Source organism: Geotrypetes seraphini, chromosome 3, assembly GCF_902459505.1.
Source record: "Geotrypetes seraphini chromosome 3, aGeoSer1.1, whole genome shotgun sequence".
Classification (NCBI taxonomy): Eukaryota; Metazoa; Chordata; class Amphibia; order Gymnophiona; family Dermophiidae; genus Geotrypetes; species Geotrypetes seraphini.
This window is the reverse complement of record NC_047086.1, coordinates 39,722,640-39,748,891: the sequence shown is the minus strand read 5'-3', so window position 1 is coordinate 39,748,891 and position 26,252 is coordinate 39,722,640. Positions and strand designations below refer to the sequence as shown.

General features: G+C 43.9%; 1 protein-coding gene across 4 annotated transcripts in view; it reads right to left on the bottom strand.

Moving 5' to 3' along the window:
• Positions 1-26,252, bottom strand: part of ME1 (malic enzyme 1) — a 328,911-nt gene that overhangs the window by 249,296 nt on the left and 53,363 nt on the right. The window contains exon 1 of one of the 4 annotated variants that reach the window (XM_033939571.1): positions 13,034-13,101. The exons of the other annotated variants lie outside the window; for them this stretch is intronic. The gene's annotated coding sequence lies outside the window, so the exon portion shown is untranslated. Of the gene's footprint in view, positions 1-13,033; positions 13,102-26,252 lie in introns of those variants that run through there. 4 annotated transcript variants of the gene reach the window in all.

Genomic DNA, 26,252 nt, shown 5'->3' with positions numbered 1-26,252 from the left:
TTGCTGTGGAAGGAATGCTCTGAGTTGGACAGTGTTCAGGATAGCTCCAATGAATTGTAGGGTCTGTGAGGGATGAAACAGAGTTTTGGGAAAATTGATTTCAAAACCCAAACTTTGGAGGAACCAGGTAGTCTGTTGGGTCGCTACAATAACCCCTTGAGACGTGGAATCCTTGATGAGCCAGTCGTTGAGATAGGGAAATACCTGAAGACCATGATTCCTTAGAGCTGCTGCTACCACTACCAGGCACTTGGTGAACACTCTGGGAGACGAGGCCAGGCCGAATGGTAGTACTCTGTATTGATAATGCAGATTCCCCACCTGAAATCTGAGGTACTGACGGGAGGCCGGATGAATGGGAATGAGTGTAGGCCTCCTTAAGATCCAGAGAGCATAACCAGTTGTTCTGCTCGAGAAGGGGATAAAGGGATGCCAGGGATAACATTCAAAACTTTTTTTGACTAGAAATTTGTTGAGCCCTGAGATCGCAGATCGCCCATCTTCTTCAGACCAAGGAAGTAACGGGAGTAAAAACCCCTGTTTCGCTGCTCCAAGGGAACTGGTTCGATGGCATGGAGACGACGCAGAGCTTGAGCTTCCTGAAGAAGAAGGGTGGTCTGGGATGGATTGGAAGGATACTCTCTTGGAGGAAGCTCTGGTGGAACCTGAGTGAAATGAAGAGAGTAACCTTCTGAGGATGGTAAGCACCCAGAGGTCAGAAGTAATTAACGTCCATCGGTCATAAAAATGATGGAGACGACCTCCTATAGGGGGAAAAATGAGACAGAGTTAGAACAGTGGAGGTCATGCTCTGTTTTAAACAGTCAAAAAGGCTGAGAAGCCTTAGGTGCAGTAGAAGGTTGGGATTTTTGCTCCTTCTGAGGTTGCTGCTTCTGAAGAGGAGGGCAAGTGTACGGAGCCGGCTTTGGAGCATAATGCCGTTGGTAGATAGGAGCAGGGCGTGCAGGCTTGGCAGGAGCTGGCTTTGGCTTAGGTCTGACAATTGAAGCAAAAGATTTCTCATGGTCAGACAATTTCTTGGTGGCTGCCTCGATAGAGTCAAAGAGGTCATTGCCCTCACAAGAAATGTTAGCTAAGCGGTCTTGAAGATTAGGATCCATATCGATGGTACGAAGCCAGGCAAGACGACGCATAGCCACAGGGCAAGCAGCTACTCGAGCAGACAACTCGAATGCATCATAAGATGCCTGGAAGAGATGCAACCAGAGTTGAGACAAAGAAGCAATAATTTCTTGAAATTCAAAGTGCATTTGAGTATCCAAATAATGCAAGAACTTCAGCATAAAGAAATCAGAAATTCAAAATAAGTGATGAATTGAAAATTATAATTGAAGACTTTAGAGGATATCATAGCATTTTGATAGATGCGATGTCCGAATTTGTCCATAGTCTTCCCTTCCCTTCCAGGAGGAATGGTGGCATAAACCTTGGAAGGATGAGACCTCTTTAAGGAGGACTCAACAAGGAGGGATTGATGAGATAACTGAGTGTTGTCAAATCCTTTGCGATGCAGTTTTATACCTAGAGTCCAATTTTCCTGGAACAGCTGGTATGAAAAAGGGGTCTCCATACATCGACCAAAAGTCTGATTCAAAAGCTTATGAAGTGGAAGCTTAAGAGACTCTGCCCGAGGTTGAGGAAGATGCATGACTTCTAGATACTCCTTAGAGTATTCTGAGCCAGTATCTAATTGAAGATTCAAGTCCACAGCCATCTGACGAAGGAAAGACGAGAAAGATAGCTGGTCTGCCAATGTTTTGCCTCGAGAAGGACTCGAGGATGTCGAGGCAGCATGAGTCAAAGATGAAGCTTCAGTATTAAAGGAACCTGGTGACTTGAACGAGGCAAGCGAAACCGGAATATCCGCGAGATCCGGCATCGGAGACCTCGAACGAGGCGTCGGTGGTCTGGTCGAGGTTGGAGTCGATCGAGGCTTAGAGGAAGATGGTCTGTCTTGAGAAGACGAACTATGCCTGGAATGATGCCTCGAGGAAGGCCTCGAACGTCGATGAGAACTGTGTCTGGAACCAGATCTTGAGGATCGAGGAGACTTCGCCTCTGAGACGAGAGCAGCCGATGCTATCGGATGAATAGGACTAGAGACTGTAGATCGAAACTCCACAGAGGCTTGGTGGAGGAACTTCGATGCACTCCCAAAGACTGCTCCTTGTATAGAGTGTGACTCTGACAAGAGGACATGGACTGAAGCTGAGAGGGGACACGGCCAGGACAAATGTCAGAAAGTTCTGCTTCGCACAGCGAGTGGTGAACGCCTGGAACTCTCTCCCAGAAGAGGTGGTGGAGGAAACTACCATTCTAGGATTTAAGGAAAAACTGGACGCACATCTTCTTGCAGGACACATTGAGGGATACGAGTGATCAAGGTATTCGCCAGGGTACGCCTAGCCGAGCCTCCGCATGTGCGGATCACCAGAATGGATGGACCCCAGGTCTGATCCGGTGCAGGCTAGTCTTATGTTCTTATGATTCCCATCGAGGCGCTCGCAAAGAATCTGCTCCTTGCTTTACGTGCTTGGATGCCAGACCAGACACTCGCAGAGACTCTGCTCCCTGCAAAGAGTGTGTAAGTTCAGACTGGGGCAAAGGAAGCGGCTTGACCTCTCGGAGTCTGCTGAATGCCCAGGCTGGATAAGAGGAAGTAGTTTGGGTCCCATGTTAGTAAAGAACTGAATAAACTGCTTCTCTAACATGGTCTGGAAAGGAGCCGGCAAGGATGGATCTGCGTCTGAAACCAGACCACCTGCTTTGGCTAGAGGTTCCTTCGAGGTAGTGTGAGTGTGCTTTAACCTGAGAGTCTTAAGACACTTTAATCACCACCGGCGGAACTGACTGCTGAGCTATCTGACCTGAAGAAACAGGGGAAGATACAGCATATGATGTCGAAGCAAGAGCCATTGCAAACGACAAAGGTCTTATGAGGCTCGAGGTAGAAGCAGTAGGCACAGAAGGAGCCTCGGTAGGAGTCGAGGCCGAAGACGCCTTTGGAGTCGAGGGTTCAGTAGAAGACTCCATCTTGAAGAGCTTGTCCACCAAAATGCAACGACACTTGAAAGCACGAGGCTGAAGTGTTTGGCAAGGCAGGCATGACCTAGGATGATGTTTCGGCCTAAGGCACTTGAGGCAGCGTCCGTGAGGGTCTGTAAGAGATCGCGCGCTGACACTTGCTACACCTCTTGAAGCCCCTGGCAGGCCGGGACATAGAAGGAAAAATAGCCGCCGCAAAATCAAAGCCCTCGGGCTGCAGCCGAGCGGCCTGTCCGGGAAAACGAACGGAAAAAGAAAATTTGTTATCTGGTCACTTCTTGTAACTTAGACCTGGTTTTAGATGGCCTAAGTCACAATGTCCAAGTTCCGTCTAGGCAGTGTTGTAAAACTTATGGATATACATGCAATACGATCAAGTCTAGGATGTCCCACGTCCCACTCAAATCCCGTTCTCACCATTCCTCCTAAAATGCCCCTTTTAGCTCTGGGCGTACTGCAGCACTGTAAAGGCCTAAGTCATTTTTAGATACGTCTAAAATCCGGTTCGATTATTGGCACTTGGACGACTTGTCTCATTGATCATCTAAGTGCCAATTTAGGCCAGATTTTAGATGTATTTCTATTTCTATTATGAGCTCCATAGTCTCAAGAGACAAAATTACATACAGAAAAAAACATCAAGAACTGCATAGAATCTACAGAGCCTGCACAATTGAGTGGTATAGAATGGTAAGATTTGGACAAGTTCCTGGAGGAAAAGTCCATACTCTGCTATTGAGCCAGAAAAGAGGGAAGCCACTGCTTGCCCTGGGATCGGAAGCATGGAATATTGCTACTATTTGGGTTTTTACCAGGTACTTATGACCTGGATTGGCCACTGTAAAGACAGGATACTGGACTAGATGGACCATTGGTCTGACTTAATATGGCTATTCTTATGTTATTGTGTACTAAGAAGTTGTTTAATTTTATCACCAGTTGTTGGTACAGCCCTTGAGTGGGCAAAACACTGCCAGTGTCAGGTTTGTCTTGTGCTTGATTTAGCATAGTGAACAAAACATTGGCAAGAGATATTGAGTGAACTGCTTTCATTCCCGCCACTATGTCAAAAGGGTTAAGTGCCTTTACAAGGGCAAGAAGCCATAAGCCAGACAAGTGGCTGTGAAGCAGAAGGAAGTGAAAGTAGCCTAATGGTTAGTAGAGTGACCATGAGAAATAGGGAATATTGGCTTGAATCACACTGCAGCTCCTTGATTCTGAGCAAGTCACCTAACCTTCCATTGACCCAGGTACAAAATAAGTTCTTGTATGTAATATGTAAACTGCTTTAATTGTAACCATAGAAAGGCAGTATATCAAATCCCATCCCCTGTCCTTTTCTTATTTACAGAAGGTATGCCTGGGCATGAAAGTGAATTGCAATGCAAACACATAAGCCCCAAAGAAGAAAGAGGCCTGTCAAGGACAACAGATAGAAGTTAACTACCTGTCTCAAGGGCAGAATGAAGCCAACTGTGGTGGTACAGATGAAACCGTGAACCTGGATTTGTTATCTACCACTGTATATGAACCAGACATTCATAACCCTGTCCTCGGTGTATACCTAGTCCTAGGGTTACCATATGTCTCCAGAAAATGTAGGACAGATTGAGACATCTGGGTTTTACTTCCATTGAAAGCAATGGAAATAAAACCTGGATGTCTCAATCCGTCCTTTTTCTGAAGCCATAAGGTAAACTCTACCTAGTCCCATGAGGTTTTCAGGATATCCATAATGAATATGCATAAAACAGATCTGCATGCACTGCCTCAATGGCATGAAAATATAGCTCATGAATATTCATTGTGGATATCCTGAAAACCCAATGGGACTAGGTATGCCTCAAGGACTGGACTCCTATCTCCATGTTCCTATTCAAAATCAGAAGTTGTGTATTTATCTTACTCCCTCTTTTACTAAGCCCAACTTCAAAGGCCAGTGCAGTATGATTCGACGCCCATAGGACTTGAATAGGTGTCAGAGCATTTGCCACATGTCAATCAGTTGCATGGCTCAATTAAAGAGGCCATTAATGGTTAATCTCATGACACTGATTCTGCAGTAACATGTAATAGTCACCCTAAGACAGTGTTTCTCAACTCGGACCTGGAGTACCCCCTTGCATAAATCTGATTTGCATATACTGCCTCCATTATATGCTAAGTTCTTTCATGCATTTTCATTATGGATATCCTGAAAACCTGACTGGCAAGGGATTACTCCAGAACCGAGTTGAGAAACACTGCCCTAGAAAATGCAGAGAAATGGGAAGCACCAAAATCATCTGCTTTGGTTACAGCTCTGTGTATCTGCTGTTCTGTACCCATAATCCTTGCCTGTTATTTTTTTTTTTTTTTGCTTGAAATAGATGTGTTCCATTTATAGAAATATAAATGTTAAATGTAAAGACAGAGCAGAAACTATTTCTCATGACCTGTAAAAATAGCTTATGTTGAAGTGTCAAAATCATATTTTCCACAAGGTTTGTGTGGATTTCTGGCGATCTCCCTGTACTATTATGCTTCTGTATTGGTTTCTCAGGACTGCACATGGCTCAGTAAAAGCTTATTTCAAGCTGGACATGATGATTCAAACCACATGTGAATGCTGTTATTCAGCAAATATCTGTAAAATATACTGCACAACAACAAGTTTCCATATAAAGATCTATAAGTGGTATCCAGAAAATTAGATGGGCATATATAGGGCGGATGTCATCAAGTAGTGTTAGGGCTTAGGGTGCATTAAGAGAATTAGTGCGCATTAAATGCTAAAAGTCCATGGGTATAAAATGGGCTGAAACGATCGCAAAACCATAGGTACATGATCGTTAAGTTTAGTGAATCTGGGCCTTAGAATTTAGAGTGTGCTAATTCCCTTAAAGCAAGGGTCCCCAAAGTCCCTCCTTGAGAGCCGAATCCAGTCAGGTTTTCAGGATTTCCCCAATGAATATGCATTGAAAGCAGTGCATGCACATAGATCTCATGCATATTCATTGGGAAAATCCTGAAAACCTGACTGGATTCGGCACCTCAAGGAGGGACTTTGGGGACCCCTGCCTTAAAGTGTGCTAAACATGTGTTAAGCCATAATGCTGCTTGATGAATTCCCCCCCCCCCATAGAGGCACCTTCTTTAATGTGGCCAAAATAAGGAAGATCACATTTTTAAAGACATGAACAAGGTAGAACAGCCCAAATTATAAAGACTGTAAAAGCTAAAGGTGTATTTTTCAGAAGAAAGAAGGGAAAGGGAAGATATGATAACACTCTCCAAGCTGAAGAGACCTAACATCTTTTCTCACATCAAGCAGCATTATGAGGTAAATATCTGGAACAACTGTTCAAGCCTACATAAGAACATAAGAAGTTGCCTCCGCTGGGTCAGACCAAAAGGTCCATCTCGCCCAGCAGTCAGCTCCCGCGGCAGCCCATCAGGTCCATGACCTGCAAGGTGATCCTTGTCTAAACCCTTTAACTCCCTTTATCCTTCTATCTATACTCTTTCATAACCTATCTCTACCTCTATCTGTATCCCTCAATCCCCATATCCTTCAGGAATTTATCCAATCCTTCTTTGAAACCTACTTCTAGGGAATTCAGGAAACGCCTAAAAACACATCTGTTCCTGAAGTACTTAGGTAACTGACCTATACAATCTTAGTCTTCAACAAATGATCTTTAGAACTGTTATTCACTAACTCTGAACTTTGTTTATTCCACTCAATCTGTAATACCTTTTAATCTTGTAAACCGCATAGAACTTCACGGTCCTGCGGTATATAAACTGTTATTATTAACCTATTTATGGTTCCTTTTATCAAACTGCGGTAGAGCATTTTACTGCAGGCCAGCGAGGTAAATGTTCTGAAACTCATTCAGCCCGCGGTAAAAATCTCCATCGTGGTTTGATAAAAGCAAGTGTATCTCTTAGGAGGTGTTCCATCACCTTTATCACCCTTCTCTGAACCCTTTCTAGTTACATTATATTCTATTTCAGACAGGATGACCAGAACTATTACAAGGTACTACTAATGATGCAGTCTCTCCATGGACTATTTATACAGAAGCATGATATCCTCATTTTTGTTTTCTATTCCTTTTCAAATAATTCATAACTCTGTTTACCAGGTAGACTCCTTGATTAGAAAAATCTTTCTCACCCTTTGGAAGCTTCGGTCCATCAGTGCTTACTTCGATGTCTCATTTTGAATTCTGGTACAATCCTTTATACTAAGTCAACTCGATTATTGTAACATCGCCTACTTGGCACTCCCCCAGAAGAATATGCGACGATTGCAACTGGTACAAAATGCAGCGGTTAGACTACTTTGTGGACTGAAGAAGTTTGACCACGTAACACCTTCCTATCGACTTCTACACTGGCTGCCGATGGAGGCACGTGTGAAATTCAAGTTTGGTTATTTTTGCTTCAAGATATTTTATGGCTTAGCCCCTAAATATATAACAACCTTTTCTCTTTCACAACCAACAGACATAGGCGAAGCTCACACCCGAACTTTATTTCTCCACCGGGGTAAAGATCTAGAACAATTACTCGTGCCTACTACTTATAGGGAATTCAGGAAATGCCTAAAAACACATCTGTTCTTAGGAAACCAACCTATGCAATCTTAGTCCTCAACAAACGATCCCTAGAACTGTTAATCACCAAGTCTTTACTTTATTTATTCAACTAAATCTGTAACATCTTTAATCATTGTAAACCACATAGAACTTCACGGTACTGCGGTATATAAATTGTTATTATTATTATTTTTTATTATTATTATTTTTAGCAGCTACAGTATACAGGGCTAAAATTTTCAATGTATTATCCATACAACTCCAAGGAGGGAAACTGAAAAATAACATCAGGAAATACTTTTCTATAGAGAGGGTGCAATCAGTAAACTCAAAATGTTTCCATGTATTATGGAAATTACACAGAGTAAGATCAAAATTTTCTGTTGAAATGTTCCATCTGGTTGTTCTATATTGATTATTGTTATGTTATCTATGAAGGCTGTAAGAGAGAGATTATATGAAAGCTGCAAACAGCTCAGAATACTGCTGTGTGCTTAATTTTGGGTTTAAGTTTGAATGTATTATAGATTTTATGCTGAAACTAACATTGGATACCGGTTGAGGCACAACCTATTTTCTTTTTTTTTTTAATTCTTTATTCATTTTAAAACTGACAAACAAGTGATTAATATTAAAACATTACATTACTAAAAAAATATACAGCACTTGACATTCTTATACATATAATCCATTAAAGTAGAAATTAAAACCCTTTCCCCCCACCCAACAATTCTTATTGGGTGCTAAATGAATTTTTTATAAAAAAATTGTTAAAAACCTTTTTATTTAGGAAATTTTTATTGGGTGCTAATTGAATTTTTTTAGAAAAAAAATGTTAGAAACCTTTTTATTTAGGAAATTTTTATTGGGTGCTAATTGAATTTTGGTGATATTGTATGCGATTTCTTTGATTGTTTATGATATTGTACGCCACAATGAACTCTAGATGTATACGTGGGGTATAAATATAAACTAAAGTAAAGAATGTTCTGTGGAAGTTGGTGAGGACAAAATGGTGATGGAATTTAAAAAAGGCATGGGATAAACATAGAGGATCCCTATATGGTAAGAAGATGGAATAAAATTAAACAGTATTTCCAATCAAAGTAAAACAAATGACACCAGGAAAAAAAGAGCACAAGGGGGATAATCTGCATGGAGCGGCAGTATAACTTTGGCCACCTTTTTGGGCAGATAGCAGATAGAGACTAATATAGTTTATCTTGTCATTTACTATGCCACAGTTTTTCTTCGGTGCTAATTCTCAACTTAGAACCCAGCATTTTGTTAGTTAATAACATTGTTGGATGGGCAGTTTAATCATTTATTAATAATAATGAATAGTATAACAAATATAACTTACCGTATATACTCAAATATAAGTCAATCTGAATATAAGTTGAGACCCCCTTTTTCCCCTCAAAAAAGAAGAAAAATGGTTGACTCAAATATAAGTTGGGCAGCTTAATATTCAAGTGCCCTGTCCTGTCAGGCTCTGCACCCAGCCCCCTCCCTGCCAAGCTCTGCACCCAGCCCCCCCTTCCTTCCTTCCCCTGTCAGACTCTGCCCCTTCCCTCCTAGGCTCTGCCCCCCTGTCTGCCCTATCCTCATACCTCTGCCGATCCCTGGTGGAGGTTGTGACCTGGCGCGGCCAAACTGCACTACCCAGTGCACACAAACCTTGGCCAAGCAGTTTGCAAGGTTGTTTTGGTAGCTTGGTAAGGCTCAAAATAAAAGAGTTCAAAACTTTGGGTGCAGTTTATTGTTTCACCAGCATAAACAAGTGTCAAACAAATTCTCAGGTTTGTATCACCTTGTGCTTAAACTCAGCATTCAGAAACCAAACCAAATAATTGCAGTTTAAGCCAAAACATAAAAGCCTTTTCAACAAAAATGAAAGTTTTTTTCCTTCTGCCAGGCACAACTCCCTTGGGGTTAGGTTTAATGCCCCAAGGGTGGGATCCTCTCCAGATAATTTTCCCTCAATGGATCCACTTGGAAAGATCCCCTCCCCAGATCCCAACAAAATGGCTGCCTATGGCTTGTATTTAAAGATCAAAACAAAACTTCAAAACAAAATTTCCAATAAACTTGGGCAAACTTTACTTTTAAGAACATAAGAACATAAGCAGTGCCTCTGCCGGGTCAGATCAGAGGTCCATCCCGCCCAGCAGTCCGCCCCTGCGGCGGCCCAACAAGTCATGACCTGCCTTAATCACCAGAAGGGGCCCCCTTGCCCCCTAGGTTTCTCATCGAAGTCCTATCTTCCCATCAATGTCCTAACCCTCCAGCCTTGCACCTGCACGACCTGGTGAGCTGTCTATACTTATGCAACACCCCAGCACCTCCCTCAGTACCCCACGATCCCCTTTTCCCTCAGGAATCTGTCCAATCCCTGTACTGTACTCTGCCGGATCACTTCCTCCGGGAGCGCATTCCATTTGTCCATGACCCTTTGGGTGAAGAAAAACTTCCTTGCATTTGATTTGAACCTATCTCCCTTCAGTTTCTCTGAGTGCCCCCTCGTACCTGTCGTCCCTTTTAGTCTGAAGAACCTGTCCCTGTCCACCCTCTCTATGCCCCTAAGTATTTTGAAGGTCTCTATCATATCCCCCCTGAGCCTCCTCTTTTCCAGAGAGAAGAGCCCCAGTTTATCCAGCCTCTCGGCATATGGGCAGTTTTCCAGCCCTCTTACCAGTTTCGTTGCCCTCCTTTGGACTCTCTCAAGAACTGCCATGTCCTTCTTGAGGTGCGGCGACCAATATTGAACGCAGTATTCCAGATGTGGGTGCACCATCGCTCGATACAGCGGCATGATGACTTCCCGCGTCCTGTTTGATAAGCCCCTCTTGATGATGCCCAGCATCCTGTTGGCTTTCTTCGAGGCTGCTGCACACTGTGCAGATGGTTTCATGGATGGATCCACTAGCACACCCAAGTCTCTCTCAAGTCCGGTGTCTTCCAGCAATCTCCCCCCCATTTTATACTCGAACAACGGGTTCTTTTTCCCTATGTGCATGACCTTGCATTTATCTACGTTAAAGCGCATTTGCCATTTGTTTGCCCAGTCCTCCAGCTTATCGAGGTCCCTTTGCAGTTCCTCACACTCCTCCCTAGTCCTAACTCTGGCGCAGAGTTTGGTATCGTCTGCAAATTTTATAACCTCACACTTTGCCTCCGTTTCCAGGTCATTGATAAATATGTTGAAGAGTAGCAGCCCCAGCACCGATCCTTACGGCACACCGCTCGTGACTCCCCGCCAGTCAGAATATTGGCCCTTTACTCCGACCCTCTGTAGTCTACCTGACAGCCAGTGCTTGATCCATCTGTGTACATCCCCGCCCACCCCATGATTCCACAGCTTCCTAAGCAGCCTTTCATGTGGCACCTTGTCAAAGGCCTTTTGAAAATCGAGGTAAATGATGTCTATGGGTTCCCCTTTGTCCACCTGACTGCTTATTCCCTCAAAGAAGTACAGAAGGTTTGTCAGGCACGACCTTCCCTTACAGAATCCGTGCTGGCTTGTCCGCAGTAGGCCATTTTTCTCGATGTGCTCGCAAATGCTGTCCTTGATCATTGCTTCCACCATCTTCCCTATAACTGAAGTCAGGCTCACCGGCCTGTAGTTCCCGGGGTCACCTCTCGATCCCTTCTTAAAGATAGGTGTGACATTCGCCAGTTTCCAGTCCTCTGGTACCTCTCCAGTTTTCAAGGATAGGTTGCAAACATGCTGTATTGCGCCTGCTATTTCCTGACTTAGTTCCTTTAGAACCCTTGGGTGGATCCCGTCCGGTCCCGGTGATTTGCTGCTTTTCAGTCTGTCAATCTGCTTGAGGACATCCTCCCGACTTACCTCTATATGCCCCAATCTTTTGGCCTGCTCCCCACTCATGAGCTCCTCTGAGTATATTGGACATGTCCTCGCTCGTGAAGACCGACGAGAAGAACGTGTTCAACCTCTCAGCTACTTCTTTATCCTCCTTAATCACTCCCTTCCTATCCCCATCGTCCAATGGCCCCACCTCCTCTCTCACTGGTTGCTTCCCCTTTACGTGACTGAAGAATGCCTTGAAGTTTTTCGCCTCCCTGGCCAGCCCCTCCTCGTATTTCCCTTTTGCTTTTCTAACCTCTCGGTGGCATTCCTTTTGGCATTTCCTGTGCGCCTGGTGATTTTCCTCCGTTGGATCCCTCTTCCATTTCCGGAAGGACACTTTCTTGTCACTGATTGCCCTCTTTACTTCAGGTGTCATCCAAACCGGGTCTTTTGACCGCTTGTTCTTGCGGCCTTTCCTGAAACTGGGGATGTACAGTTTTTGCGCTTCCTGCAGTGTGTCCCTGAGAAGGGTCCAGGCGCTCCCTACAGTCTCCATCCTAAAGCCTGAGCTTTCTCCCCACCATTTTCCTCATAGCAACATAGTTCCCTTTCCTGAAGTTGAGCGCAGTCGTTGCGGTCCTCCCCACTATGGGTGACCCCCTTTCTAATGTGAATCTGATCACGTTGTGATCACTGTTGCCTAGTGTTCCTCCCACTTCTACCCCTCTTGCAGGCCCCCCTAATCCGTTAAGGATGAGGTCAAGAGTAGCACCCCCTCGCGTCGGTTCCTTGACTAGTTGCTCCATGAAGCAGTCCCTCACAGCTTCTACGAATCCTGCTTCCCTCGTGGAGTTGGAGTGTCCCGTACTCCAGTCTATCCCCGGGTAGTTGAAGTCCCCCATTGCTGTTACACTTCCAGTCCTGCATTCCTGTCTCAGTTCTGCTTCCAAGTCGTGTCCTATTGTTTCTGACGCACCAGGCGGGCGATAATACAGCCCCAGCTTTATGTCTGCACTCTTCTTTCCCGGCAATTTGACCCATAGCGATTCTAGCTCCTCTGCCTTTGTTGCCGTATCGATCCCAATCGAGTAGATATAGCCCTTTATATACAGCGCTATGCCTCCCCCCTTCTTGTGGGTCCTGTCCCTCCTGTAGAGCTTGTACCCTGGCAGCGCCACATCCCATTGATTTTCCTCTGTCCACCAGGTTTCTGTAATTCCTATTATATCCAGGTCCTCCCCCTTGGCCATGACTTCCAGTTCACCCATCTTAGCCATGAGGCTTCTTGCATTTGCGTATAAGCACTGTAGGTCCCGGTGTTTGTCCTCCACCTCTGCCTTTATCTGGGCCACCTTCCCTTGGGTCTCGGGCCATTTTCCCGCTCCCGGTGCCTCTGCTTTCTCTCCAGCTCCCTTATTAGCAATGGCTCTCAGCCTATGTCCATTCCTTCAGAGCTGGGCCAATCAGAACATTCTATTTCCATATCCTAGGTAATGTCATTATCCGCCATTTCACTATCCTGCACCAACCCAGAATCAAACTTATTCTTAGCCTCTTCCTCACCAACCTCTGCCTGGGCTTGTTGCCATGAGGTGGACTGTTGCTGTCTGGTTCTCTGTGCTTGCAATCTGTGGCTTGCTGGGTATGGAACTGTCTCTGTGTGAAAGCTAAACCTTTTTCTAGCATTTTAGGGTGTTGATTAGTCCTCCCTGCAGGTGTGTTAGGGTAGCCTTCCCTCAGACAACTTCTCACCTGGCCTAAACCAATTTGAGCTTGTTTGGGTGTGGCCAATTCCTGCTCTTTCCTTTCACTGGCCCAATGGCTGCTGGGAGATGTAGTCTTTCCATCTGTTTCCCCACAAGTGGCTTAGGTAAAGCTAAACCAGATCTTCCCGTTTTAGGCAGGGCTTTAGGAGGTTTCATTCCTGGAAGGCTTGGCGTCTAAGTATTCCTAGGGGCTGCTTTGGGACTCTCCATAGCAAGCTTAGGAATACTTTCAAAGGTTTTAAGCTTATTTACCTCTTCTGGCAAGGCTTCCTCGCCAGGAACAGGGTTCGCCCTGTGACAAGGTACAGCGGGCAGGAGCAAACTTTCCGAGCTCCTGCCCCACTGCTAACCAGCTGTGCAGATCCAGTTTCTTCAGCTGAGTGGCACGAGCAGAAGCGCGATTTGGCACTGTTCCTTCCATACTGAGTGGATTACATACTGGCTCCCTTGAATTCTCAAGAGAATTCATGGGAGCCAGTAAGGAAGCCGCTCAGCGCTGAACAGCAGCGCCAAATCGTGTTCCTACTCGTGCCACTCAGCGGCTGAAGAAACTCGATCTGCGGCAGGGATAGGACAGGGAGGGGGGCAGAGCCTTGCAGCAGCGGCAGCCTGCCTGCAAAATTCTGGGAGGGGGTGTTGACTCAAATATAAACCGGGACCCCCATTTTTGGGCCCCAAAATCCCGGTTTATATTCGAGTATATATGGTAAATGATTGCATGTGTGTTTGATGTATCAAGTGGTACTTAGATGGTGATGTGTGTGTATGTGTGTGGGGGAGAGGGGGCAGGGGTGCTCAAGTGGTGGAAAGAGTGGGCACACTCAGGCGGTGGGGAAGAGTGGAGGGTGTATGGCACAGCAATGCAGGGTGCCGCTGCGTCGGGCACTAACCTCCCTCGCTATGCCTCTGATAGGAAGCTCCCTCTACTCACAGACCTGAAAAAAGAAAACTGCCATCAAAACTTTGTTTAATTTTGTGAATCTGTGTTCTTTCTGGAAAACTGCACATTTGTATGTTTGTTTTTGAAACCACTTTTTGCTTGTATGTAACAGGACATGCAGCTGCCGTACAGTATGAGACTAGACTGGGCCTCTTCTCCCTTGGGGAGAGGAGACTGAGAGGGGACAGGATCAAAACATTCAAGATGATGAAGGGAATGGACTTAGTGGAGGAGAGATTGTTCACCCTCTCCGAGGTAGAGAGAGCGAGAAGGCACTCTCTAAAGTTAAAGGGGGATAGATTCCGTACAGACATAGGGAAGTTCTTCTTCACCCAGGGAGTGGTGGAGAACTGGAGCGCTCTTCCGGAGGCTGTTGTAGGGGAGAACACCCTCCAGGGATTCGGGACAGGGTTGGACAGGTTCCTGCTGAACCGGAACGTATGCAGGTAAGGCTGGTCTCAGTTAGAGCATTGGTCTTTGACCTGGGGGCCGCTGCGTGGGCGGACTGCTGGGCACGATGGACAACTGGTCTGGCCCAGCAGCGGCAATTCTTATGTTCTTATGACTCTGGATGTGAAGAACAAATGTTGGTAACAGGCAGACTTGTATGGTCCCAAATATGGCAATCTGGTTTAGGATGGGCAGGAGAGGGCTTTGATGGAAACTCCAGTAATTTGAAACATGAGGACTGTGCCAAGACCTGTGATTTGTGTCCCGCAAATGAGAAGTTAGTTCAGATAGGCTGTAGTGAGCTTTGACGGCAACTCCAGTGGTTGAAACCTAAGGACAATGCCAGGCAGACTTCCATTGTCTGTCCCAGAAATGCAAAAAAAAAAAAAAAAGACAATGATCAAGTATTTTATATCACATTCACTGCTGGTTTAATCATGAATTGATAATGATTGGACAGACATGATAATGTTTGACAGACTGGATGAACCGTGCATATCTTTATTAGTAGCATAGTAGATGATGGCAAATAAAGAAATTCTTCCTGCCTTGGAATGTTTTTGTCACTTAACTGTCTCATTCTTACAGATAATTTATCCATGGATATCATCTGTACCAAGAAAAGAATGGAGGCAGCAAATATTGAAATGCAGACTGTCCAGCAGAGTCAACTGTATTTCTATTTCACAGTGAGATTTCTCAAGATCAGTCATTCATAAAGAGAATGGATTTTTACTCAAGGGGTTGTATTTATCTCAGGCAGCAATTCTGTAACCCACTACTGTAGTGTAATAAGGTCTCCGAGTAAGCAGATACTCTGTTTCTGATTGACTGCTGTTGACTGACTGTAAAGTAAACTGTATACCACCTTGAAAAACCTCAAAGATCAATTACACATACCCTTAATGAATTCTTTGGCTATTGATCTAGTTATATGTTTCCATTATTGTTAAGTGGCCTACTGCTGATGCACATACATTTTAAGTGTGGATCATATGATATGTTCCTCTACATGTGCTTTTTGCTAAGGAATAATTATTGCAATATTCTGGCATTTTTTTTTTAGTTGATTATAAATGGCACTTTCTTATTTCTATGCCTCGTCCATGCATGTTGCTCTCCAAAATTGTCTTCAACTGCTTGGAGCTACTGTGGCTCAGGATATCTAACTGTGATTATGAGAGACTATAAACTCTTTCTCCTTCTGTGGATTCTAGTGATGCTTGAAATATTTCTGTTCTCTAAAAACACATTTTATCCCTTCTGGACAGGGCATTCATTATTTGTTAATACCATTTCTGGATTAAACAAACCCGTTCAGGCATAGTCATTAACTGCCTGCCCAAAGAGGATGATAGCTTAAGTATATTGTGACGTAAAACTCTTTGCCAGGATTTTACGGAGAGATTCATGAAAATCCTAATGCAGTTACAGTTTTGGCATTCACTCTTTGTTATAAAAATATTTGTATATTTTGGAAATGCAATCATGGTTACATTTGGCTTTTGTATAATATCTGCTCTAGTACATATTGCCAGGAAGACTTACACGTTGTATTCAATTACACGGAAACTAAGGGCTCCTTTTACAAAGGCAAACTAGCGGTATAACGTGCGTAATACCGCGCGCTAAACCGCTGGCCGCGTTAGCCGCTACCGCCTCCTCTTAAGCAGAAAAGTGATGAAAAGTCACGCGCGTTAACCCCGCTAGCGCGGCTTAATAAAAGGAGCCCTAAGAAAATGACAAAAGGACCACAAGGTGCATTTAGTCTGCCCATTCCTTATGCAATACACAGAGCCTGACCAATTTAAAGTTTTACCCTCCCATTCTTGTATCACAAGATCATTTGCTGCCTTGAACTGTTACTGTTGTGGCCTCTACCACCTTGCCTGGGAAACGATTCTGCTATTCTGTCTCTCTCTTACCTGTCCTCTTCATATATGTGGCCCGCTGTGTGAAAAGGCACCAAGGGGTCCTTTTATCAAGCCTCGCTAGCGGGGTTAGCGCGTCGGACATTTCATCACGCGCTAACCCCTGCAGCCGGCTAAAAAACTAACGCCTGATCAATGCAGGTGTTAGCGGCTAGCGCAGCAGGCGGTTTAATGCGCAGTATTACGCGCGTTAAACCCCTACCTGCAGCTTGATAAAAGGACCCCTAAAAGTTGGATTATACATAACAGAGATAAAGGCTGTAAAGGTTTGGAGGGGTAAATCTGGGCAACTTCCATTTTAGTGTACCATAGTATTAGTAGAAAAGGACTATGCAAAATTTTAACCATAACTTCCCATGAATTACAGAGATATACGGTAGATGTTTTAACTTTACTGTTTTTCAAATGAGTGCTATCAGAAATAAGCAAAGCATAAAGGACAACACTTTCAATAGGTACCAATTAGAAAGTAAATCTAACTATTCACCCAGCAATTATGGAAAAAATATCCAATATATAGAAATCTTAGTATAAAGGAAAAAATATGCATCTACCATGATTCACAATCTTCCTTGCCAACCCATCACAGTAACAGTATTCCTACAAAGTCAGACCAAGACCTTTAACTCTTATTTTGCCACAATAAAGTCTTCTAATTGTTTAGAATCAAACACCAGAAATATTTTACCTTCATATGTAACCACATAATTACAAGGAAAATGAGCAACAAAACTGATACCCAATACCAGAGCCTTGGATTTGAAAGCCAGGAACTCTTGGTGCCTCTTTTGTACTGACTTAGTTAATCAGGAAATATTTGTATTTTAGATTCCATAAACAAATTAATCATATACTGTAGCAAAATTAAAGATGTACTGCAACTGGACACTATAGAATGAAGACTTCTGGGGCACGCCAACGGCAGCAGGTTCACTCGTTGCCACTGCCTGAAGATTTTAAAGATTTAAAATGAGAGCAGTCAGGGAGGAGGTCGATGGGGAAAGCGGGAAAGCCATCTTTTCTGACCTCTGACTGCCAATTTTTGTGAGGGCCATGACCCCAGTAGCCACCCCCGTTTTGAAACCCATGCATGAGCGCATGCACATGGGTCAGAAAGGGAGCGCAGATGCCTAGCAACTGCACACACAAAACTTTTCTCGACTCTCTTTACTGTAAAAAAAGGCTAAGCTGAACATGTCAAGCTGAGGTGAAAAATTTGCGCATGAAATCAAAAATTGAGGGAATACAGCTCACAATGATTGAGGATGTTGAAGCCATCATTATTTATCCATACTTGGACAAAGTGAAGGCATTTGATCAATATTTGCTAAATCATCCACTGCACCCACAGAGCTGGCTCCCCCCCCCTACAAAAAAGGAAGAAAAAAGGTTTGATTCGAATACAAACTGGGGGTATATATTAAAGTGCCCTGCCCTGCCTGGCTCTGTACCCAGCCCCCTTCCCTTTCTGCCTCCCTCCCCTGCCCTGCCAGGTTCTACACCCAGCCTCCCTCCCTTCCTGCCCTGCTAGGCTCTGCACCCGGCTCCCCTCTCTTCCTGACTTGCCAGGCTGTGCACACAGCCCCACTCCCTCCCCTGCCAGGCTCTGCACCTAGTACCCCTCCCTCCCTGCCCAGCCCTGCTAGGCTCTGCACCCAGTCCACCTCCTTTGCCCTGCCAGGCTCTGTACCCAGCCCCCTCCCTACCCTGCCAGGATCTGCAACCAGCCCCGTGCAGAGTTGCTATCTGAAATGGCTGCCGTGAGTTCTCACAGCATCCCTGTGAGTTCCCATGGTCTCAAATGGTTGCCATGAGAACTCGCAGAAGCCATTTCAGATAGTGGATCTGCATGGGCAAGCAGTATAGGAAGATTGTTTCTGCCCTGGTTCACTGATGGACTACCAGGCTTTAATAGGTAGGTTTTTTAAAAGTCTGGGAGGCAGGATGGAGGTGGGATATGTTAAAGTCATCCAGAACAGGAGGCGGGAGAGATCTCTCCTGTCCCAGTCCACTGCTGGACTACCAGGACTTACGGCAGGCCCGGGGAAGGCCTGCAATAGGTCCAGGAAGGGGGGGGGGGGGGCGAGTGAGTGGACGCTGACCAGAATATAAACTGAGACCCCCATTTTTGAACCATTTTTTTGGCCCAAAAATCTGTTTATATTTGAGTATACACTATATGGTAATCTGCAACACAGATATAAAGATAGGAGATGTTATGCTATGAAAAGTCAGACTACATACAGTTGATATAAGAAATGACATACAAATTACCAGTAATATGTACCTATATATTCACAAATATAGCTCATCAAATAAGCAAGTAACTATTTATTTTTATTTATTTTTATTTTTATTTTTTATTTATTTATTTAGATTTATATCCCGTTCTCCCAGTAGCTCAGAACGGTCTACAAGTAAACATACACAGTAGAAGTAATTAGGCAAATAAGATGTACAATAGGTTTAGGTGCTTGGACATACAAAATTGTGCAATATTTATCAGGGTACAAACAATTTTTCAGAGTACAGACAATTTATCAGAGTACAGACTAAGAGAGGACTATACTGAAATTTAGGAGAAGTTAAAGGGGAGAGAAGAGAGAGGTGGGGTTTAAGGGGGGGTGTAGACTGAGGGAGATCTTTAGTTGAAGAGGAGGGTCTTTACCATTTTACGGAATGTCAATAAAGAGTTCTGTTGCCTGAGTTGGGGGGGGAGTTTATTCCAGAGATGTGGGATGAAGTGGCTGTAGGATCGTTTGCGGGCAGTTTCTGAGAGGAGGGACCTTCCAGGGGGAATGCATAGGCGTATTTCTGATTTTGAGCGGAGGGAGCGAGTGGGGGTGTAGATGGGAAGCTTAGATTTTATGTAGGAGGGGGTGGTGGCATAAATTCTCTTGTGGGCTACTAACCTCAGAAGTCACACCCAAGAAATGATAAAAGGGAGAGTCTCTACAAGAGGCAATGTGAGCTGCCTTTTATTTTTATTATTAGCTCAGAGATGTATTTTCAAATTTGATACAATTCTACTGAAGTGGCAGAAATGACACTCAGAAACTGTTCTTATTTTCCATCACTGTTCAGACAGAAAGCAAAATTGCTTTTAAAACTCACTGTGACCAAAAGCATCACTCTCTCCAATTTCTCAATTAACCACCCCCTCCCCCTCTTTAGGGGGTTTCATTATTATCATAAAGGTCCAGAGTTACAGTCAGGCAGCATCATTAGATGAAGAAACGCCAGCTGACAGAAGTAGGAAGAGGAATCACAGAATGCCCCCTTCAGAAAGCACTGGAAAAGGTGTAAGAAAAGTTCAGGCTTAAGAACAGAGTCCAGACACCTCCTTGGAAGGGGGACCTGAAAAGATGCCCAAGATAAACCCTGAGAACCCAAGAGCTGAAGTGTCCGAGAAAGGCTAAGCTTGAAGCAAAAAATAATCTCAGCAGAGAAGCAGTAATGTCACCTATAGGAGAAAGAGACACAGCAAGCTGTACACACATTGTCATCTGGCTGAGAAAACAGCACAGAGAGCTTTCACCCATGGAGCTTGAAACTCAGATTTCCAAAATGGTCGCAGGTGCCGGCAACTAAGCTACTAAGCTACAAGATTGCATGGGAACCCGATGGCCCTGTCACTATCAATGCCAAATCTGAAGGTTCTGACCCTGAGGGACAGCCTGAACTGTGCCCTGCTGCTGCTCTTCACTTCCCAGCATGAGAACAGCGCTTATTAGTCTCTCAGCCAAGATAGAAAGGAAAAGAAACTTAAAGGTGTACTCACCACAGTAAAGGGCTGACAGACCTGAAGCAGTTTTCAGTGGCTCAGAACTAATTCCGATCCCTCCAAACTGAAGCCGCAAGCATTTAAAAGATATTAAAAAATGTCCTGTTTTTGTGAGGAAGGAGAATGGAGCAGTGGCACAGAGGGAGAATAGGGGAGGGGAGAGCCCTGGCAATACCATGTGTACCCCCTTAAAGTGGGCATCGCTTAGCCTAAACACTCCAAACTCAATGGGACTGAGAAATTCAGAACAGAGGCAAAGTAGCAAAGATATCCTGGAGCTTGTGAGAGATCATCCATCCGCCTGCTGGCTGACCAATGAGCATGCCATCCTGATGATATAGCTCAGTTTAATGCTAGCCCCTGGTCCAGACTGTGCTGTAAACATCCCAAAATATCAGGAACCTGAGCCCTCCAGGGGGATAGTGACCACTCACTGCACAAAGTTTTAAAAACATTCCAGGCCCTCACATAAGCCAGGGACATGGAGGACTTCCTGGAGAAAGCAACATAGAGAATACCACAGACGAAAAACTGCACTTCTCTAAATGCCTCCACTTAATGGCCAGACAGTAAGTCAGAAGTGATCCAGGTCTTCCATTTCTACTGGCCCTTGCCAGATTTGACCCAGCCTTCATATGCAATGAAAGAGGGGTCGCCGGCCAGTAGGAGCCTCAGGACTGTATACAATGGCCTTTAAGGCCAAACTGAAACCACTAGCAAACCTTGATAAGGATAACATGTAATCCTGCTCACCAGGGTTATTTAACAGTGTGAACGCTGCGGCCATGTTTCCTGATTTAAATTTCTAACGCGGGGAGCATGAGCTGGTGGATTTGAGGTAACTTACAAAGGAAGAAAAGTATTTTTGATTATATTTATGCTATTTTCGCTTAAGCTATCACCCGAATTTTAATGTGATACTCATTATTATATTTTGCAGGGGGATTTCCTTGATACAGCCCCTCGGGGCGAAACATAGCCTACGTCGGAGTGCTTACCCCCACCTGCGTTGCATCAGATGAGTATATTTATGGACTTATTTAAAGTATTTAAAAAACATTTAAAACTATTAATATATAAGAGACCAATGACGATTAGGGGTGCCGGTGTTCTGTATGATCTTTAAAGTTTAGTGGCATACAGATGGCACCACTGAGGTCTGTATGAGACAATACACTGAAAATTATCTAAGACTCTCCAGTTGATATTTTGCCAAGGTTTTATCCTAGGAATAAGCAGTGGATTTTCCCAAGTCCATCTTAATAATGGCTTATGGACTTTTCTTTTAGGAAATTATTCAAATTTTTTTTAAACACTGTTAAGCGGTTTTCACACATTCTCTGACAATAAATTCCAGAGTTTTAACATAGAATAGAATGCTAGGCATGATAAAGAGAATCACAAGTAGATCGGAGAAAGTAATACTACCGCTTTATAGAGCGATGGTCAGACCACACTTGGAATACTGCGTCCAACATTGGTCTCCATACCTAAAGAAAGATTTAAAAGTACTCGAGAGGGTGCAGAGACGAGCAACTAAGCTAATAAAGGACATGGAGAACTTGGAATATGAAGAAAGACTCAAGAGACTGGGATTGTTCTCCCTTGAGAAGAGGAGACTGCGAGGGGATATGATCGAGACTTTCAAAATACTGAAAGGATTCGACCAAATAGAGCAGAATAAAAAACTATTTACAATGTCCAATATGACAAGGACAAGAGGACATGGACTTAAGCTAAGGGGGGACAGGTTCAGGACAAATATTAGGAAGTTCTGTTTCATGCAACGAGTGATGAAAACCTGGAATGCTCTCCCAGAAGAGGTAATTGCAGAATCCACCGTTCTAGGGTTTAAGGGTAAGTTGGATGTACACCTCCTTATGAGTGTTTTAAGGTGACACAGGTAAGGGTAAGCTAGATGTGCATCTCTTAAGAGAAGCTTAGAGTGATATGGGGACTAATACTATGCCAGGGTACACCTGGCGGGGCCTCCGCGTGTGCGGATCGCCGGACTTGATGGACCTAGGGTCTGTTCCGGAGATGACACTTCTTATGTTCTTATGTTCATTGAATGAAAATTTTTTTTTCTGGTTTGTTTCAAAGATACTACTTAGTAGCTTCATCACATGCTCCCTCATCCTAGTATTTTTGAAAAGAGTAAACAAGAGATTCATGTTTACCCGTTCCACTCCACTAAGTATTTTACAGACCTCTATTTATCACCCCTGAGCTGACTCTTCTCCAACCAGAAGAGCCCTAGCTGCTTTAGCCTTTTCTCATTCGGAAGTCGTCCCATCCCCTTTGTCATTTTTGTTGCCCTTCTTAAAACCTTTTCTAATTCCCCTACATTTTTTTGAGATGCAATAACCAGAATTCCACACAGAATTTGAGATGTGGACACATCATGGAGCAACACAAAGGCATTATAACATCCTCATCCTTGTTTTCCATTCCTTTCCTGATAATTGCTAACATTTTATTTGCTTTCAAAGCCACTGCTGCATACTGAGCAGAATGTTTCAATGTATAAACAATGATGACACCAAGGTTGTTGGACTAAGGCATCTATCCCCTCAGATACCAGTTCCCTTTCCTGACCTAAGAAATGCTTCACTTTCGTATTGGTTCTGGATAAGCTGTTGTCCAACATCACTTTGATGAACTAAACTTCTTTTAGAGGATTCTCTAGGAAATATTAATTGGAGGGAACAATGAAAAAATGAGTCAAACTTTCAACATTACAATTTATTTCAACTTAAATCCAATCTATGGCTGAGATGTTATGAACGTTTTACATAAAAATTCAACATAATCAATTCAGTGGTAGCGTGGCAATACATTGTGAATCAGATTTTTTGTTGAAAGTATATAAGTCTCTTCAATGCTTTTTCAAAGCCATTTTTTAAAAAACTTTCCGAAACACCCATTATTATATTTAAAACACGCCATCAGTTTAACAAGAATGTATGATACAGCACAACCTTTTCATTACATCGTAATTCACTTTTGGCAGTCACTGACAAAAAGAAAAATGTAGGTCTTAAATTTTAGCACCAAGTTTCATACACCAACACTGGAATGACAAAAAAAAACCCAGATGCATTACTTTATGTAATGAAGCCTTCGCTTTATTTAAATTACTGTATATACTCGAATGTAAACAAAGATTTGGGGGCCAAAATAATGGCCCAAAAATGGGGATCTCTGTTTATATTTGAGTCCACCAGATAGCTGAAGAGTGTTGAACTGCTCATTGAATACATGAATGGCCATTAAAACAAAAAAAAAGAAAAAAAGTCCCTCATCACTGACAATGACAAATGTGGCACAAGAGAAAATTACCCCCCCCTGCGCCAGGCACCCCCGAGCCACTGTTCCCCCCACCCCGAATCCAAAAAATGCTCACTCCCTCCTGCCACCTGATGCCTTGCCCACCCCTCGAACCTCCGGAAGAAGCTTCCTCTCACACACGCGCGACTGCAGGCACGCTCGGCCGGCTTCATCAAGTTACTTTACTAATGCGCCGCGAAGGTAAGGAGGAGGGAGGGAGATAGTTTCAATAGGTAGGAAGGAGGCCGCGTGCGATTGGTGACCACGCGCGTTCCCTCCCTTAACTGTGGGGACAAGGCCATTCACTGCTCCACAGGGCGGTGGATGGCCTTGTCCCCGTGTCTGCAGTGAGCGCGTTTAACCCCCCCCCCCCACCGTTTTGGCGGGTTACCCGCAGCTAGCTGCTGCTAGCCGCGTGTAACAGCCACTGTGTCATTTTCTAATCTGAGTTATTCTGGCTTTAGGCACCTCCCTCTCTATCCAGGATACTGAGGGAGGAGTCTAAATCCCTAATTGGTCAAGCCAATCAGGGCCTTAGGCTCCTCTCTCAGTATCTTGTATACTGAGGGAGGTACCTTAAGACTAGACTAAACTAAACTAAACTAAAACTTAACCTTAAATACTAGGTCTTCAACCAAAGGAAGTTCGACGCGGTTAACAATAAATCTTAGAGGAGAACTTTGTAGGGTGGCTCCAGAATCCAGAAGTACAGTGGAAAGAAGATGATCCAATTTTGGGCCTAACCACAGAAGTTTAGTTTTAGCTGCATTTAGCTTCATCTGGACAGACATAGCCCAAGTTTGAAGTTTAGAGATACAATGATTTATTTTAAAAGTTAAATTGGTAATATTTGGGTCAATCTCAATCAGTATAAAAATGTCATCCGCATAAGTAAAATGCGTTTCCCACACTGACAGCTTATAAATATTCAAAGTTGTCATATAAAGACTGAACAAAATTGGGGAAAGTGGAGAGCCCTGGGGAACTCCACAAGGAGGTTGCCAGGAATTAGAAATATTACCATCAATATTAACTGAATAAGATCGGGACAATAAAAATTTAGAAAAGCAAACAAGAACAACCTGATTAAGACCGATATCTGAAAGTAATTGGAGCAAAATGTCATGATGTACTACATCAAAGGCTGCAGACAAATCAAACTGAAGCAAAATTGAACATTTATTTTGAAGTCGTAGTTGGATTTTAGAAAGAAGAGAGATCAGTAAAGTTTCGGTACTAAAATTAGAATGAAACCCATATTGAAAAGGTTGAAGTAAACATCTGGTTAGGAAATGTTTTTTCAGCTTACGACTGTTAAGGAAGGTCAGATCTCTTTTCCATCAACATCATTTTTCAGTTTTGGTCCAATTATTATATTATCCCGGTTAGATTATTGTAACGCCATTTATCTTGGCATCACTAAGAACTACCTTCAAAGACTGCAATTGTTTCAGAATACCGCCGCAATGTTGATCTATGGAAAAAGCAAATTCGACCATGTAACAACTCCTTTGCTTTTCTCTCTCCATTGGCTCCCTGTTATTTTAGAAATAGTGTTTAAGCCCGTTACATTAATGGGTGCTGGAGTAGATGTCTGTCTGTTTTTTGTTTCTTTGTCTATCTCTCCTTGGACGCTGGCTGTCTATCTGTCTGTCATTCTTTCTCTCTGTGTCTCTCCCTGGCCCCGTCTTTTTTTCTGTATGTCTCTATCTCTCTGGCCCCCTGCCTGCCTATATTTTTCTTTTGTGCCATCACTGTCTCTGCGTGGCACCCTTCTGTCTTCCCCCTGAGCAAAGCTGTCTGCCCCCCAGCACACCCCTCCCCTCAAAGTAGCCCCCTTTCCCTCTCCCCCTCCAGTTCCTCCCTGTCTCTGCATGGCCCCCTACTGTCTCCCCCCCCGAGCAAAGCTGTCTGCCCCCAAGCACACCCCTTGGGCAAGTCACTTAATCCCCCTGTTGCTCCAGGTATTAGATAGACTGTGAGCCCACTAGGACATACAAGGAAAAATGCTTGAGTACCTGAATAAATTTATGTCAATCATTCTGAGCTCCCCTGGGAGAACAGTATAAAAAACTGAATAAATAAAATCATGATCTGAAAGTTTTACTACTGTCTCCTCTGTAAAATTACTTAAACAGTTCAAATGTTCTTGCAAGATTTTTCCCATACAAATTGTCACCATCATAAGATATTTTAATGATATATCTTGCTTCAATAAAGACTGGGAGCATTTGTTCAAGAGGGACTGGAGTTGGTAGTTTCACAATATTAAAGGGAAAAATCTGATCCATCTTTAGAGTACAACCCCAAGAGAAGGACTCCTACTTGGAGAAATCTCCTGGGAAGCAACAATGCTCTCCTAACCAGAGGCGTTAACTAGTGTTGCCCGATTCATGATTCGAATCGATTCACCGATTCACTTCGGGTGAATCGATTCGAATCAATTTACCCCACCAAAAAATCAAACTCCAGATTCATTGACTGACCCTCCCCCCTAAAGCAGAAACGGCAGCGCTGCCTCTTGCTGGCCTGCCGCTCCTGCTTTAGAGGGCAAGTGGGGAGGGTCAGTCGGGAAGTGGCTTCCC